This window comes from Hemiscyllium ocellatum, chromosome 5 (genome assembly GCF_020745735.1).
Source record: "Hemiscyllium ocellatum isolate sHemOce1 chromosome 5, sHemOce1.pat.X.cur, whole genome shotgun sequence".
Taxonomy (NCBI): domain Eukaryota; kingdom Metazoa; phylum Chordata; class Chondrichthyes; order Orectolobiformes; family Hemiscylliidae; genus Hemiscyllium; species Hemiscyllium ocellatum.
The window spans coordinates 8,263,834-8,281,898 of NC_083405.1; positions in this window are offsets into that span (position 1 = coordinate 8,263,834).

The window sequence follows — 18,065 nt, forward strand, 5'->3', positions numbered from 1 at the left end:
TCTCTCGTCCCCCTCCCTTTCTCTATCTCGCCTGCCCTCTCATTCTGTCTCTCGTCCCCTCCCTCCCTCTCTCTCTCGCCCCCTCCCTCTCTCCCCCCTGCCTCTCTCTCTCGCCCCCCCTTTTCTCTCTCTCTCTCTCTCTCTCTCTATCGGTCGCCCTTCTCGCTCTCCACCTCCCTCGGTGTCTCTCTCTTCCCATCTCCCTTTCTTTCCCTCTGACTGAATCTGTCTCCCTCCTGACCCTCCCTCTCTCTCTCTGACATACTCTGTCTCACTGGTCCTTCCCTCTCCCTCTGACCCAGAGACTGGGGATGTTTGGGGGTGAGGCTGCGTGTGGGGGTGCGGGTGAGATGTGGGGGGTGGGAAAAATGGGGTAGAGATGGAATTGTTGTAGGGAGACTGCAACGGCACGAGAGAGAGAGAGAGACGGGGAGAGGGAAGAGTGGAGGCAGGTGTAGAAACCGGGCTTGTGGGGGTGTGAGAGAGAGGGGAATGAGGAGACGGTTGAGAAAGAGAGCGTGTGCTGAAAGAGAGAGAGAGAGAAAGAGTAGGGGAGAGGTAATGGGGAGGCCAGGTTGGAGTTGGGGGGACAGAGGGAGTTAACCCCAGCTCCTGCGCTCAGGGCGCGGTGCCCTCCCCTTCCCTGAGGACCAGGACTTGGGGCTGAGTCTGTCTCTCTCCAGCTCAGCTTCTCCAACACAAAGCCACACAACAACATCGGTCCCTCTGCTGCTCGGCACGCTGTAATCAGCATTTTTATTGGTTACAAATGGAAGGGATGGATACAGTCAGTGGGATGGTGCCTTTTCTCACTGGCCCCTGAGTTGTGAGAAACATTGAAATGTTTCCCTGTAACCCCCCTGGGGGATAAGGATGGACAAACCAGCGCTCCCATCAGTCTGTTACCATAGCGACAGGCTGCTCCATCGCTGAAACACTGAACTGAAATGAGAAAATCCCGGATGGAGTGATTAATGAGGGAATTTGATGGATGGATGGATTTGGGTGAAGGGATATTTCAGCACATTCTTCAGCTGCTGCCTGAACTTAGTCTGGGTCACGGCATAAATCGCGGTGTTTGTGCAGCAACTGAGGAGCTGCAGCATGAAGCCCAATTCCCGCACAAAGCGATGGAGATACAGAGGGGTATCCACAATATCCCACATCCGGTACCATATAGAAAACAGCATTAACGTTGACCATAACAGGATGAAATTGGCCGAGATCACAAACAGTAAAATGATGGATTTTTTTCGGTTTCTCATTTCAGTGTCAGACTGAGCGTTCCCATTGGTGTGAGCGCGGAGTCTCCTGCGGGCTCTGCTGGTCACTAAAATGTGTCTGACGGTGAGAACATTGAGCAGCAGAATCAGGAGAAATGGGACCCCCGGGGTTAGAATGTGGTGGAGGAACTCGATTGTGACCCAGACACTGGAGACTCGAACAGCGAGTGTTACATCACAAAACCAGGGGACGTTCCCCAGCCAATACCGAACCGTGAGCATAAAATACCAGGAAATGTTCTTTAAACAGCTCAGCACAGTCACTGCTCCCAGAACCACAGCCGCCGTTTTCTCACTGCAATATTTACTTTTCAGCTTCTGGCAACAAATGGCCACAAACCGATCAAAGGTGAAAGTGACGGTGAACCAGACCGAGCAGTCAGTGGCTGCATAAAGCAGGACGGCGTGGATATTACACACGGGGACGGAGTACAGGAAATAAAACTGTTCCCGATAAACAATGGGAATGTGTCTCAGGATCAGGTCGAGGATAATGACCAGGAGATCCGCCGCTGCCATGGCCCCCAGGTAACGTCTGACACATGGAGACAATCCACAGTCTTTATAAAGCAGGACGTAGATGGTCACTACGTTAACTGTGAGGAAGGAAAACAAACCCATTATCCATCAGCCTGGAGGCAAAGGGACCCGTTTGATCGGGGACCCAGTGAGATTTTCAAATGTGTCCCTGTATTGAGGGATTTATTACAATAATTGGAGCTGGAATAACAAATGGGAAGGTCGGAATTTCTGACAAAAATGTGACATAAACCACAAGAAACCCTCCCTCCCCAAACACACAGAGACACATCCATAAGGACAGATGGTTTCTAGAACATTCCCACACACTCGATCACTCGAGAGCAGACACAGGTCACTCATTCCCAGTTCCTAATACGGAGGGTGGGAACATTACCGTCCTGAAGGATTCTCTCCCAGTTTCCTGAAGACAACAGGAGTTTGGGAATTTCTGTATTTTGGTCTAAATTGTGGTCGATCCTGTGTCGTGAAGAAATGTAAACGCAGGGAAAACGTATTCCCCCCTTTAACTGCCTGAGGGGCCTTCGGAACAGTGTCTCCTTCTCCCTGGAACGGGATCTCTTCCCTCGGGATCTTATCGTTTGTTCAATTCACTGACGTCCGGCCGTTCACAAACAAACAACGTCAGGGACAGAACGTTCCGGGGAATGTCAGTTATAGAATGTCAGGGACAGAACGTTCCGGGGAATGTCAGTTATAGAATGTCAGGGACAGAACGTTCCGGGGAATGTCAGTTATAGAATGTCAGGGACAGAACGTTCCGGGGAATGTCAGTTATAGAATGTGAGGGACAGAACGTTCCGGGGAATGGCAGTTATAGAATGTCAGGGACAGAACGTTCCGGGGAACTCCTTGATCTGTCCATCACCCTTCCTCCCCCCCCCCCCCCCACTAACATGATGTACTGTGCACAGGCTACGTATCCATCCAGCGTGGGGAGCTGCACTGACCACATCATTGCATTATCTATAAACCTCAACCAGACAGTCTGACCAGCACAGAGACCTGTGCAGTGATCACCCGTGAATTAAGCTGTAACCCAGGAGCAGTTACCCTCCCAGCATGCAGGACTGTGTACCCCACCCCAGTGCATTGATCTGTAACCCAGCAGCAGTTACCCTCCCAGCATGTAGGTATGTGTACACCACCCCAGTGCATTGATCTGTAACCCAGGAGCAGTTACCCTCCCAGCATGTAGGGCTGTGTACCCCACCCCAGTGCATTGATCTGTAACCCAGCAGCAGTTACCCTCCCAGCATGTAGGGCTGTGTACCCCACCCCAGTGCATTGATCTGTAACCCAGCAGCAGTTACCCTCCCAGCATGTAGAGCTTTGTACCCCACCCCAGTGCATTGATCTGTAACCCAGCAGCAGTTACCCTCCCACCATGTAGGACTGTGTACAACACCCCAGTGCATTGATCTGTAACCCAGGAGCAGTTACCCTCCCAGCATGTAGGACTGTGTACACCACCCCAGTGCATTACCCAGTAACACTGTGTTAAATCCCTGCCCAATGTGGGGAAACTTGGAGCCCATGCTGGAAGTGACAGGATGTGCAGCTCCCACCCATTTACAGCTCCATATCCCCATTGTGCCCTGACAAGGAGGTGCTGTGGGTGTGAACATCACTGCCAGAGAGAGATGGCAGGGGTATCAGTTTAAATATCACCACATGGGAGGGGTTTGGGGTATCGGCAGAGAGAGGGAAACTGAGAGACAGTGTCATGGAAGGATGTGTTCCCAGGTGTCAGAATGTTGAAATGTAGACACTTCGATAGCATCCGGTAACATGAGCCAGTCTTCCCAGGAAAGATGGGAAAGGGAGATTGGTGTGAGGTCAGATGAAACAACAGCTGCTGTGTGGTTTTGAAATTACGTTTATGTAATTTTAATAAGTGTCTTATTGAAACAGTATATTGCTGTAGAGTTGGAGTAGGGTAATAAGCAGTTAGGAGAAAGAGGGTCCCAGAGTTGTGAATAGTTGATGTAAAATGTTCACTTTCAGAGTTAAAAAAAATACATTGATATTTTTTGTTTAAACACTGGAATTTGGGAGTTCTCTATCACTCATATTTCAACAGTTTACAAGGTAAATTGAGCATTTCTTTATGTTTAGTTTAAGTTACCAGATGAGCTTCACGCCGTGCCCTAACAATTGCTGTGTGTGTATCTGTGTGTCTCTGTGTGGGGCAGGTCTGGCTGTCTCTGTGGTGCTGAAAGTGATGCAATGCCACCCTCTGCTGGCCTCCCCACGCCACTGCACCGGCATTGGCAGTGGGTGAAAACCAACAGGGATTCATTCAGAGAGGGGGAGGGAGAGAGAGAGAGGGAGGGGGAGGGAGAGGGCAGCTGCTCACAGCACCATCCAAACTGATGTCTTATCCATGTACTGATCTAAATGTCCTTTAAATATTGTAACTGTCCCTATTTTCACCAGTTCCTCTGGAAGTTTATTCCACACACAAGCCAGCTTCTGTCTAAAATAATTACCTCTCCTGACTTTTGAAAATCTTTTTCCTCACGCCTCAAAATATCCCTCCGTTTTGAATCCTCAACTCTCGGGAAAAGACATCAGCCCTTCAGCTTATCTGTAACACTCATCATTTTATAAACCTCTGTAAAGTTACCCCTCCATCTCATACTCTCCAGTGAAAAAAGTCCCAGCCTATTCAGCCTCTCCTTATAGCTCAATCCCCCCATTCCCAGCAACATCCAGGTTAAACTCTTCTGACCCCTCTCCAGTTTAATAATATCAAGGTCAATAATATCAAAGAGAATAGTCAAGGTATTTGCTAAGGGTATGGGGGAGTCCAAAACTAGAGGACATAGGCTTAAGGTGAGAGGGTAACATTTAAAAGTGACCTAAGGGGCAGCATTTTCACCCAGAGGGTGGTGTGCCTATGGAATGAGCGGGCAGGATGCCCAGACTGGACACAGTATTCCAGAAGAGGTCTCACCAATGTCCTGTACAACCTCAACATGACATCCCAAGTCCGATACTCAAAGGTCTGACCTATGAAGACAAGTGTGTTAAACACCTTCTTAGCCACTTTCTATATCAGATGCAAATTTTAAAGAATTAAACCTGACAGCCTAGGTCTCTGTACTACAACACCACCAAAAGACCCTACTTTTAATTGTATAGGTCCTGTTCTTGTTTGATTTACCAAATCCAATGCCTAGCATTAATCCAGACTATCCTCCATCTGTCTCCCCTTCGCCTCTGGTGTTCAGTAATAAACATCTATTTGAGACCCTTCATTGGGCAGAGTGTTTCTGCAGGATTTCTTTCCCTAATATTGCAGACTACAGATAATAGCGATTAAAGATGGTTATAGTTAATTTCAATATTCAGCAAGTACACTCAATATCCTACAGTTGAGACAAATATCTTGCATTTGTTTAATAATACAAAGTGTTGTTTGTAATTCAGTAATAGTAACCTGATTATAATCAATCCACACTGAGCTGGAAGCGGGCACTAAAATATGACCCAAAATCTGGGTATGGTAGTATAGTGGGCAGTGTCCGTGTCTCTGAGCCAGAGCTCTGGATTTGATTCCAATTCCTGAACTTGTGTGGTAGTGTTCCTAGCTCTGGATGAGAAGGCCTGGATTGAAGTCCTGCCTGGTGCAGAGGTATGTCACAGTATGACAGAACAGGCTGATGTACAAACACACAGGAGAATAATGTTACAGCTTTATGGGTATTGGGCAGTGAGGATAGTGTCCCTTCCTCTGGGCACAAAGGTCTAGGTGGACATCCCACAGAAGTGTCTCCTAATATATCTGAACAAACTGATTAAACTGGTTTCGAATTGTGACTTGATGGAGAAGGAAGAGGTGTCAGTGTTGCATTTCAGAATTTAGGCCCAGGATGACTGAAAGTACAGCCATTCGTGTTGATTGAAGTCACATTTCGCAGCAGGAAAGGTTCATAAAATCTGAATGGTCATGGATAGGTTGAGTAGTCAGGGTTTTTCCCCAGGTTAGGGGCGTCCAAAACTCGACGGCATTGGTGGAAAGTGAGAGGGAAAAGGTTTTGATGAGGCCTAAGGGGCATCTTTTCACACAGAGGGTGGTGTGCGTATGGAATGAGCTGCCAGAGAAAGTGATGGAGGCTGGGTACAACTACAGCATGTAAAAGGCATCTGGATGCTGACAGACCTGCCGAGCTTTTCCAGCAATTTCTGTATATCTTTTAAAAATGCATTCATTTTAACACACGTATTCTGAATAAATTAGACATTTTTATTTTTTAATGAAGCAGGAACATAAAAACATATCTTCAAATCGACCAAGACCATTTTCTGCTCAGGGTATGGCTCTGTGTATGACAGCAGCAATGATGCACCGACATGGAGCAGGGAATGTGATGGAGACATAGTTTGGACAATGTACAAGGGATAATATCCGGACAAAGTTCTTTCAAGTACAAATTGCAGAGTGTGTGTGTGTGTGTTAGTTATAGAAAGGGAAATATTGATTATATATTTGCAATACAAAAATAGTTTGCCATTCATCTTTCCACCATAGTTGGAGTAACATTGCTCTGGATCATAAACGTGCTATTTGAGCAGATTAACGATACTATCCTGACTTGTTCCTAAAACTGACCCTGACCCAGTCTGAGACCGATATCATCAGCTATATCACCGACCTGGTTACATTTAACATTTGTTGTGAGCAGTGGGGGAGTGGGACTAGAAAAGGAAACAGTGACCCAAAAAGCCGGGGAACTATAGACCGGTGAGCCTGATGTCGGTGGTGGGTAAGTTGTTGGAGGGGATTCTGAGGGATAGCATTTACATACATTTGGGAAGGTAAGGGCTGATCGGGGTAGACAACGTGGCTTTCTGCATGGGAAATCATGTCTCATTCATTTGGTTGAGTTTTTTTGAGGAGGTAACAAAGCAGATTGATGAAGGCAGTTTGGTTGACATTGTCTATGTGGACCTCAGCAAGGTGTTCATTTAAAGAAGAAAGAGCAAAGAAAATCTTACAGCCCAGGAACAGGCCCTTCGCACTCCAAGCCTGAGCCGATCCAAATGTACTGTTTAAATCTGTCGGTCAATTCCTAAGCATCTGTATCCCTCTGCTCCCCACCTACTCCTCTGCTCCCCACCTACTCATGCATCTGTCTAGACGCACCTTAAATGAATCTGCCGTGCCTGCCTCTACCACCTCTGCTAGCAACGCATTCCAAACGCCCAACCCCTCTATGTAAAGTACTTACCGCGTGTATCCCCCTTAAACATTCCACCTCTCACCCTGAAAGCATGACCTCTCGTTATTGAATCCTTCACCCTGGGAAAAAGCTTGTCTCTGTCCACCCTATCTATAACCTTCATGATTTTGCAAACCTCAATAAGTTTCCCCCCCACCAATTTTCTTTTGTCTAGTGAAAATAAACCTAACCTAATCAGCCTCTCTTCATAGCTAGTATTTCATTCTAATTGGTAGACAGATTAGTAAGGTTCGGTCACATGGGATACAGAAAAAGGTCGTCACAATTGGCTTGAAGGAAGAGGGGTATTTTTCAGACTGGAGGCTTGTGAGCAGCAGTGTGCTGTAAGAATCAGGACTGAGTTCACTGCATTTCATCATTTATGTCAAGGATTTAGATGTGAACATTGGGCCATAGTTAGTAAGTTTACAGACGACATCAGAAATGTGGTGCAGTAGATTATCTCAGAGTACAACAAGACCACAGATAGATGGGACAAAGGGGAAAGGACTGACAGATGAAGTTTAATTTAGATAAAGAGGAGGTTTTGTATTTTGTGAACGCAAATCAGGGCAGAAGTTTTACACTTAATGGTCAGGTCCTGGGGAGTGTTGAGAAACAAATGGACATAGGGCTGCAGGTACATTGTTCCTTGAAAGTGGAGTCGCAGGTAGACAGAGTGGTGCAGAACACATTTTACACATTTGCCTTAATCAGTCAGAGCATTGAGTATCGGGGTTGTGGTGGTATGTTGTATCTGTACAGGATGTTGGTGAGGCCACTTTAAGAATACTGCATACAACTCGGTTGTCTGCAGAAAAGATTTACACGGATGTCCCAGGACTGGAGGTTTGAGCTTTAGGGAGAGGTTGATTAGGTTAAGGTGTTTCCCCCTGGAGTGCCAGAGGTTGAGGGGTCACATTATAGAGGTTTATAAAACCAGCAGGGGCATGGATATTCTGAACAGCCACGCTCTGCTCCCAGGATAGGGGAGTCCAGAACAGGAGAGCACACGTTGAAGGGGAGAGGGCGAATGATTTGGAAGGGGCCTGAAGATAAATGTTTCACACAGAGAGTGGTGTGTGTACATAAAGTGCTGTCAGAGGAAGTGGTGAAAGCGGTTACAATCGCACATTTAAAAAGTATCTGAAAGAGGAGGGATATCGGCCAAATGCTGGCAAATGGGACTGGATCAGATTTGATATCTGATCGGAGTGAACAGATTGGACTAACGGGTCTGTTTCCATTCTGCATGATGCTTTGATTCTGTCAGAGGAATGACGAATAATTCTGAATGGACCTTTCAAGTGGCAATCCTCTTCACTGGAAGTTTATCATGCCTCTATGTTCACATTGATTGAAAGCTGCATTAGGTAAATATTTGACAGAGAAGTGAGTCATGACGAATGGGACACAGACAGGAAAGTGGGGCTGAGTCCCCAACCTGATCAGCCACAATCTTAGTGCCTGGTGGAGAAGATTGAACGTATCTAATGACTCACTCCTGTCCCTCAATCCCGTGTTCCTGTGTTCCATTCAGCCCATTAAACCTGTTAGGCAGGAGCATGTAGAGACTACTTACTTCTATAACCTGGTGCACAGAAACAGAGGAGATCATTCGGCCCTTCAAGACCGTCCCACACGCTTTGAGGTGATTTGAGAAATGTAATTGTAAAACCCAGGCTGGGTATGAAAGAGGCCCCTCATCTCTCTTTACAGAGCTTCCCCTCTCTGAAACTTGTGCTCCATTTGTTGGTCATGTTGTAGACCCAGATTCACTGTGAATACAGCCCCGATATCTCACCCAGCGATGGCTCACAAAATCCTCTTGTCTCCCTGACGGCAACATCCAATACCAGAGCATTCATGAAAATAACACCCACTAACTTTCCAATAACAGAATGTGAGAACATCAGAAACAGGGGCAGGTCGTTCACTCCCCAAACCTGCCTTGCCCTTCACTAAGATCATGACTGATCTGCTCTTGGTCTCAAATCCTCTTTCATACCCAATTCTTCATCGCCCTCAACTCTCTGACAGGTCAATATCCATCTCCCTCCTCTTCAAATACTTTCAGTCATCTAGCTCCCCGAACACTTTTGAGAAGAGAAATCCTGACATTCAATCCCACCTGTTTGAAGAAAACCCTTGCTGCTCCTATACCATGGCTTATTGATATGAACAAAAGAGGTTAACTCAAGGGGTCAGGTAAAAATGACTGGCCCTTATACAAAGGCTTCTGTTGACATCAAAGAGCTTAACAAATCTGAACATAATGGGAATCAGAGAAAACTGTCCAGTGTTTGGAGTCAAACATGGCACTAAGGAAGGTGTGCATCATCTCAGTCCTGGGTCACCTCTGTGGGAGATCCTCAGGGTAGCTTCCTCTTCACAAACATCTTCAGCTGCTTCATCAATGTCTCCCCGCCCCCACCCTCCCCACCATAAGATCAGAAGTGGGGATGGTCACTTAAGATTCCACAATGTTCAGAACATTTTATCCCCCATCAGCTCCTGAACTGGGCTGTGTCCATGTGCAGCAAGACATGGACTCCATTGAGGCTTGTGCTTTTAAAGAGTCAGTAACATTCATATAAAGGACTGTCTGACACTGCACATTGCCACAGTAAAATAAGAGTTCATTCCGCACCTCACACTGGTTTCACAGGAATATGAGGAAGTCGTTCAGCCCATTGACACTATTGGAGAAGAACAGGGACAGCCCATTCAGTGCTACCAACTTATTACTCAGGAAGAGAAGGATTCTAGTGTGATGGGCCACACCAGAACCCCTCGATAATATTTGAAGGCGATAGCCGAGACTCTAATGTTTTCTTATTTCAAAGAAAGTGTAAAGTGTCTGTTCCAGATGCAATGTGACTGGTCAAACAACTCGGTGTGAAGCATAACACCATTTACTTAAACACGATAGATGAAATAAAACCAAAGAAAGAAGAATTTAGAATAATGTAATTGTATTGGACGAGTTAACAGAATAATAGATCTAGGACCTAATACTAATGAACTGTTCCAATACTGGAAATCACATGAACACAGCCCTTGGCAAAAAGCAATATTCAGACACTGAATGACACAAATATTTCTCCAATTCAGGATTTAAAAACAGCACTAAGAGAAAATTCATAGAGAGTAGCTGCCAGGAGACATTCACTAAAACTTTCAACTCGGTGGAGCCCCCAATAATTTCTGATGTTACTGAGAAACCACAATGCAGAAATCCTAATCTGTGAGAGCTGACCATACCCATTTCACCTGCATTAAAATAAACCTAAGGCCTCACTAGTTGTTCACTCAAGTGGTCCTAACTAGCCAGCTTGGTAACGGTCATTCAATCTCTCTCGTAAAAGAAACCAGAACAAAATAACCTCTTAAAGCTACAGCATCATCACACTAGTCAGCACATCGAGCTGTCATACAGGAACCAGGGGTAACCCAATCAGGCCCTTGGCCCTGTCCAATCGGACGAGGAAGAATCCTGTCAGTCCCTTGAGTCACTTACACAGGAACAGTAGGTGACCATTCCCACCTCAATGCACTTACACAGGGGCAGAATGAGGTAATTGATGCTGATTCCTGATGAATGGCTTATGCTCGAAACATCGATTCTCCTGCTGTGCTTTTCCAGCAAACCACGGTCTACTCTGATCTTCAGCATCAACAGTCCTCGCTGTCTCCTAATTGATGCTCTAACATGGTGACCAAGTGGAGCAGAGGCTGCACAGACAAACTGCTCCACGTTGTTCTTCTTAGTTCCGTCTGTCATGATACACACGTGGGACTTTAACGCGGTTTTCTAGTGGTGAGGAGGGAAGCCATATGTCTTGTGTGAAGGCACCTTCCATCTCCGAGAAGCCAGCCTGGTGTTCTCTATGTAGGGTGGAAGCTGGTGGGAATGGCTACCTGTTTCAGATGGAAGGTTTTGTGGCTGCTGTTGGGGATTGTGAGCAACATGACGTTCAGTACGGGTTCACACACCGACTGCACAATAACGTGGGGAGAGTTAATTAAGGCATATAAACTATTAGGAAAGCCACATTAGACTGATGAATGAACTCTGTAAGTTCAAATAATGCTGATCTTGTTCATGTTGATCTTGTCTAGTGTCCGTCCTGTTCAGTGTAACCTGTGTGCCTTACTCTGTCCGAGTCTATTTCCATCCTATGATCTGTCTGGCCATGTTTACTATGATCTTCCTCCACTGCTCATAAATAAAGTGTTTCCCTGTCCTGAGGTACACATGACAATAAATCAAACCAACCAATCCTGGGTAAAGTATGGAATTTCTCACCCTGTCAATGTCTCTTTTGGAAGTAAGTGATCACTGCCACTCCTCATGTTTAACGTCACCGTTTCTTCTTCTATCACAGCTCTACTGATTAAACACTCAGCTTCTTCACTCTATCCTCGTGATACCATCACCCGTTTCTGTGGTAAGTAGATCATTCCTTACAAAGGAGATCAAATCCGTAGGGAGTGTCCCAACCATGCTCTCAGCAAGGCTCTACAACAGCAGGAAGATGGCATTACTTATGTACTTGAATCATCTTACAATGAAGGACAGCATACCATTGTCTGCACCCATTACTTACACAGGGTTTGATTCGGAGCAGTCAGCATAGACTTGTGAGTGGGAGATCATGCTTCCCAAATTTGTTAGAGTTCGTTGATGAAGTGACCAAGCAGGTTGATGAGGGCCGAGTGGTAACCATAGTCTCTATGGATATCAGTAAGGCCTTTGATAAGGTTCCACATGGCAGGCTGCTCTGGAGAGTTACATCACGTGGAATACTGGGGAACTGGCCAATTGTATACACAGTTGGCTTGATGGTAGGAAGCAGATGGTTTAGCGGAAGGGTGCTTGTCAGACTGGAGACTAGGTCCATAGCTGTGTGTTATCTATGATTTGGTTGAGAATATACAAGGTATGATTTGTAAGTTTACAGATGACACTAAAATAAGTGGGAGCATGATCAGTGAGGAAGTTTATCAGAAATTGCAGCAGGACCTTAATCAGGTGGGGAAGTGGGCCGAGAAATGGCAAATGGAATTTAATATAGATGCGTGATGTTTTAGAGTCTCAACTCAAGGTAGGAGTTGCACGGCGAATGGGAGGGCCTTAAGGGGTGTAGTGGGCAGAGAGACCTTGGTATGCAGGTGCACGGTTCTCTGAGAGTGGAGTCACATGTAGACAGGGCAGTGAAGAAGGCATCTGGCACACTGACCTTCATCAGGCCGGACATTGAGTATGGAATTTGGGAATTCATGTTGCAGTTATACAGGACTTTGGTAAAGCCGCACTTGGAGTATTGCGTTCAGGTTTTGTCACTTTGTTATAGGGAGCAGATGTCTATCTCCTAAGGAAGTCATCACGGTACCTTGCTGTGGCAACCGACAGGGTACACTTCGTTGTTCAGTACTTCCCAGGGGCTGAAAAATTATGCCATGTTTTTCGTGACCTGCAACAAATTATCAACGAGGATGAGCACCTCGCCAAGACCTTCCCCACACCTCCACTACTTCCCTTTAAACAACCGCCAAACCTCAAACAGATCATATGTTCATAGCAAGCTGCCCAGCTTTCAGGACAGCTCCATACAACCCTGTCACGGTAGGCGCTGAAAGACGTGTCAGAATGTGGACATGGGTATTACCATTCCATGTGAGGACACCTCCCACCATGTACGTGGCAGGTACTCATGTGACTCAGCCAACATTGTCTATCTTATACATTGCAGGCAAGGGCGCCCGGAGGCATGGTACATCGGGGAAACTGAGCAAAGGCTACGGCAACAGATGAATGGGCACTACACAACAATCAACAGACTGAAGTGTTGCCTCCCAGTTGGGGACACTTCTGCGGTACAGGACATTCGACCTCGGACCTTCGGGTGACCATCCTCCAAGGCAGACTTCAGGACAGGCAACAGCGAAAAGTGGCCAAGCAGGGGCTGATAGCTAAGAGCAGTACCCATAGGGAGGGCCTCAACCGGGCCCTTGGGTTCATGTCATACTACAGGTGACCACCAATGCACTATATACACACACAGACACACACACACACACACACAGTCACTCCTATACACACACATACACACGGACACACATATACACAGACACTCGCGCACACCCTTCCAGATACACACACTCCCATACTCACACATGCATCCTCCCAGAGACTTAGACCACTCTACACTCATGCAGGCACATATACCCTCTCTCTCACAGACACTCACAAACCCCCACCCCAGACACATACACACTTCCACACTCACACATGCACCCCCTCACAGAATTAAGACACTCTGCAATCATTACACGCACATATACACTCTCTCACACTCACAACCCCCAAGCCAGACAGACATACACACAGACAGACACAAAGACCCACATGCGCACATACATTTTGTGGGGTGAATTTGTACTTGCAGAGTTACATTGCACTTTACTCAAAAACTGCATGAATACAGTAAAACTCTATTATCTGACTTTTTAGGTTAGAATCGATCTGCACATCATGGCATAGACAGAGAACACAGGGTGCTAACACCTTCGACATATTGTCTAACTAACCCAATTGTTGCAGTTAACCTGAGAATGCAACTGTTAAAAAAAAGGTTTTTGATTTACACATGGAAGAAGCTAAACTATCATGTTATTCGAACAGATGAAAGACTCAACAGACAATCAAGGTAATTTTCAATGTGCAATTTCAGTTCCATCATACTGTAATTTTTTTCTATAAATGCTGTGCCTTACAATTTTGTCCTCCACAATCACCTGAAGAAGGTGCAGCTTTCCGAAAGCTACTGTGCTTCCAATTAAACCTGTTGGATTATAACCTGGTGTTGTGTAACTTTTAACTTTGGACACCCCAGTCCAACACCAGCATTTCCAAATCATGATTACTGTGAAGTGGAATCGTATTAATTGTTCTCCTGTACTCTGGCACCTTCCCTATGGCAAGATTCTAATTAAAATTAATGTTAGAGGTCACCTCGCCACGTTATTCATGCTCCTCGTAAGCATTATTGTGAGATTTTCTCTAGATCTCCCGTTATGCATGTGGAGTAGAGAAGGACAATGATTTTAAACAATGCTGTGTATTACCCTAGAGTGCTGAGACTGCTCTAAACTGGGTGGGAACCTTTCAGCAGCCTGGTAATGTTTTTGCTGCCTCTGTACAAGATCATGGACAGATTCACATTGGAATAGTGTGTAAAGTTTTTTTTTTACTCAATGAAGAAAGTGTATTGTTATATTGGAAGGAGCTCAGAGATAGTTCCCTCAACTGATTCCTGCAAATAAGGTGTCTTAGGATGGAGAGATAGCAGGAACGTGGAACAGAGGCCGCGATAACGTCAGCCATGATTGTATTCAATGGCGGAGCTGGTTCGAGGGGTTGGATTCCTGACTGATGCTCCTCGTCCACACTCAGCCTTTCGACCGTGTTAAACAGTATAGAGGGAGGACTGTCTATCAAACAGGAAGCAGGCTCTCTGGATAAATCAGTCTTAATCAGTTTGTCAGAACGTCACCAGTGGAGTCACACAGTGACCAGTGCGGGTACCTCAACTATTTACAATCTACATCAATGATCAGGAGGTTGGAACAGATATCCAGATACTGAGTTTGGTGATGTCGCTTGGATAAGCAAGAGATTAAATTATTAAGAGAGGGTGGAGTGTCTGCAAATAGATACAGAAAGTTCAAGGCAATGGATAATAATTTGGAAGGAGCAATACAACATAATATAACCTGTAATTTCATTTACAGGAATAATGGAAGGCAGTATGTTACTGAAATGGAGAGGGATTACAGGCCTTAGTGATACTGGGTACTGGAGGGTTCACGGAGACCCGTTCAGATATGGAAGGTTTTGCTCCATCCCTGATCGTCTACTCATTGACACTCAAAGTGACCACTTTGCTCTCCGTTCACAGAGAGTATTTTGATGTGGTTGGTTGATGGTGGGGATGGTGTTTTGAAACGTGTATCAAGGAGATGGTCTTTATCCAAGATACAATTATTCATTTCTACATGGAGACCCGTAGACGATGGGAATGGCTGCCTGCTTCTGAATGAAGGAACTGTGGCTGCTTTCAGGACAGGGGTATTCACCAACATAATATACTGTGCATGGACACACTGTAACATTAATAGAGAGAGAGCTCCTTCAGTTCCTCTACCTCTCCCCATTTATTGGCTACTCTGCAGATTCCATGTACACCTTCAGAAATCCCACTATACTGGGAAAATAAGGATACACCTGGCAGCTTCCCGCTGAGGGAGAAGCAATGTATTGACCTCATCCACCATATACATCCTCCATCACCGAATGGTGACATTGATGTTGAGATACTGGGAGATGATGGAGCTGTCACCGACTCCGGCCTGGAAAGTTTCGGATCACAGAAGCTGAATGAAACTGTGACCCTAATAGCCACCGGCAGCACCGTCTTCACTCTGGCGTGAAGCTGCAGGTCATGTTGAAGAAGGTGACACCGCTCTGTGACCAGATCCTTGTTCAGTCCAGATCCCCTCATACTCTGTTCCTGGGTTAAGTGTAACTTGGGAAGCTGTTCCTGGAAAGCCCGGGGTGGATATAGCAGATCCCTTTCCCTACACACACTCACTCCGTGGTTTCAGAGCTTCCCCTGTCTGCAGCCTCTGCTCCATTTGGTGTTCATGTTACACACCCAGATGCTGTTACCATAGTCCCCATGCTCCATCCAAAGTTGGGTCACCAAATCCTCCGGTCTCCCTGAATGTCTGAGGCAGCTCACAGCACAAGCCCCAGCAAACCATCCCCAGCAACTCCACTAACTTTTCAACAAAAGGAGTCCGTCAGAAACCCCTCAGCTAGAAATATTGTGGACCAGACCAGATCCCCGCAAAATATGTTAAGAAGGCCACTTAGACCCAAACCATTCCTTATTTGAAAGAGAGATGTGCAGTGTGCTTTCCAGATATGTTGTAACTGGTCAAAGCACTCGACATTAAGCCAAATATAATCTATTCAAACTTTAGTTAAAATACAATCAAAGAAAATTTTGGTATAGCTTATATGTTGGTACACTTACACAAACAACAGATACCGTACCTTCTTGGTATACACTGCTTAGCACAAAGATAAATTAAAATACAGATTCTTCCATGCAGTTTTTTGATCCAGGAAAAATCAACATCAACAACCATCTCAGAGAGAAAAGCAGCTGGGAATCATGTATTGAAACTTTGAGCCCTGCTGGGATCTCCAACAGCTTCTGAATGCTGCAGCCAAAAACAAAACAAGAAACCCTGGTCTGGGAGAGCTGGCCACTGCCCTTCAATTGTTATCACCGTTTTAATAACACATAAAGGCCTCCTCAGTAATTTACTTAAACTGTTTCAGTTCCACACCTCTGCCTTTAAACCTTTCTTTAAAAAAACAAGAGAAAATAACCTTTATATCGTGATAGTATCCTCACAACTCCACCTTTAATAAAATGATATATCAATATACAAAGATGGATTCATTTTAGACCTCCTAATCTTCCTCTATTAGTAGCAGGTATAGAGGATAGTGAAGAAGGCGTTTGATATGCTTTCCCTTTTTGATCATAGTATTGAGTACAGGAGTTGGGATGTCATGTTGCAGCTGTACAGGACATTAGTTAGGCCACTGTTGGAATATTGCATGCAATTCTGGTCTCCTTCCTATTGGAAAGATGTTGTAAAACTTGAAAAGGTTTAGAAAAGATTTACAAGGATGTTGCGAGGACTGGAGGATTTGAGCTATATGGAGAGTCTGAACAGGCTGGAGCTGTTTTCCCTGGAGTGTCGGAGGCGGAGGTGTGACCTTATAGATATTCACTAAATTATGAGGGGCATGGATAGGATAAATAGGCAAAGTCTTTCGCTGGATTCGAGAAGTCCAGAACTAGAAGGCATAGGTTTAGGGTAAGAGGGGAAAGATATCAAAGAGACATAAGGGGAAACCTTTTTCAGGCAGAGGGTGGTACATGTATGGAATGAGCTGCCAGAGGATTTGTTGGAGGCTAGTACAGTTGCCACATTTAAGAGGCATTTGGATGGGGATATGAATAGGAAGGGTTTGGAGGGATATGGCCGGCTGCTGGCAGGTGGGACTAGATTGGGTTGGGATATCTGGGGACAAGAACGATTTGGACTGAAGTACCTGCTTCTATGCTGTACATCTCTATGACTCTGTGATTCTATGACTGCAATGCATATATATTATATTGACTTTGAGCATATAAATGTTCACAACGAGATTCGATTTTAGTCATTTTACTCCTACCACAGAATGCCTTTGTTTTTCTTCATCCACGTCTCCAGAAGATGTCAAAACTTAGGTTTTCTCGCCCTGTCACCTGTATAATTGCGAATTGAATGGAGCAATAATAAGCTCAATCGAAACAGACTGGTATTTTTTTTTTACCTGAACGTCTCCAAAGATTTTTAGGGGTCTTGATCAGTGATAAAGATTTGTCTTAAATTGAATGGCAGCAATAATACGCTCAATCGAAACAGACTGCGGTCACGATCAGTGATAAAGATTCAATAATTTAAATGCTGAAATGTTGTAATGCTCACACCAACCTCAAGGCCACTTTCCCCATTGTGGAATAAATTGTTTCCACTGGACACTCCAACCATACGTTACATAATGGAGCAGTTCTCATCTCTCCAACAGTCCTTCTGAATGACATAGCTCCTCATGTCTCAGCATAAAAGAATTAAATACGTCTGTACCTCTTAATGCTGGAATCCCTTTACCTGCTATTCCTGGCCTTGGCCAGTAAACCTTACTCTCACAGGTATATATTTTAAGAAGATCTCGCACATTCTTCACAATCTCTCACAGAAACCAAACTTTGATTTCTGAATTCAATCATCATCAGCAGCCATTTCAGCTTCTGATCTTGCCGTTGTTACTCTCTGCTCTTCCACACGAGTTCTCACGACTGCAGGAAGTGAATTGTTGAAC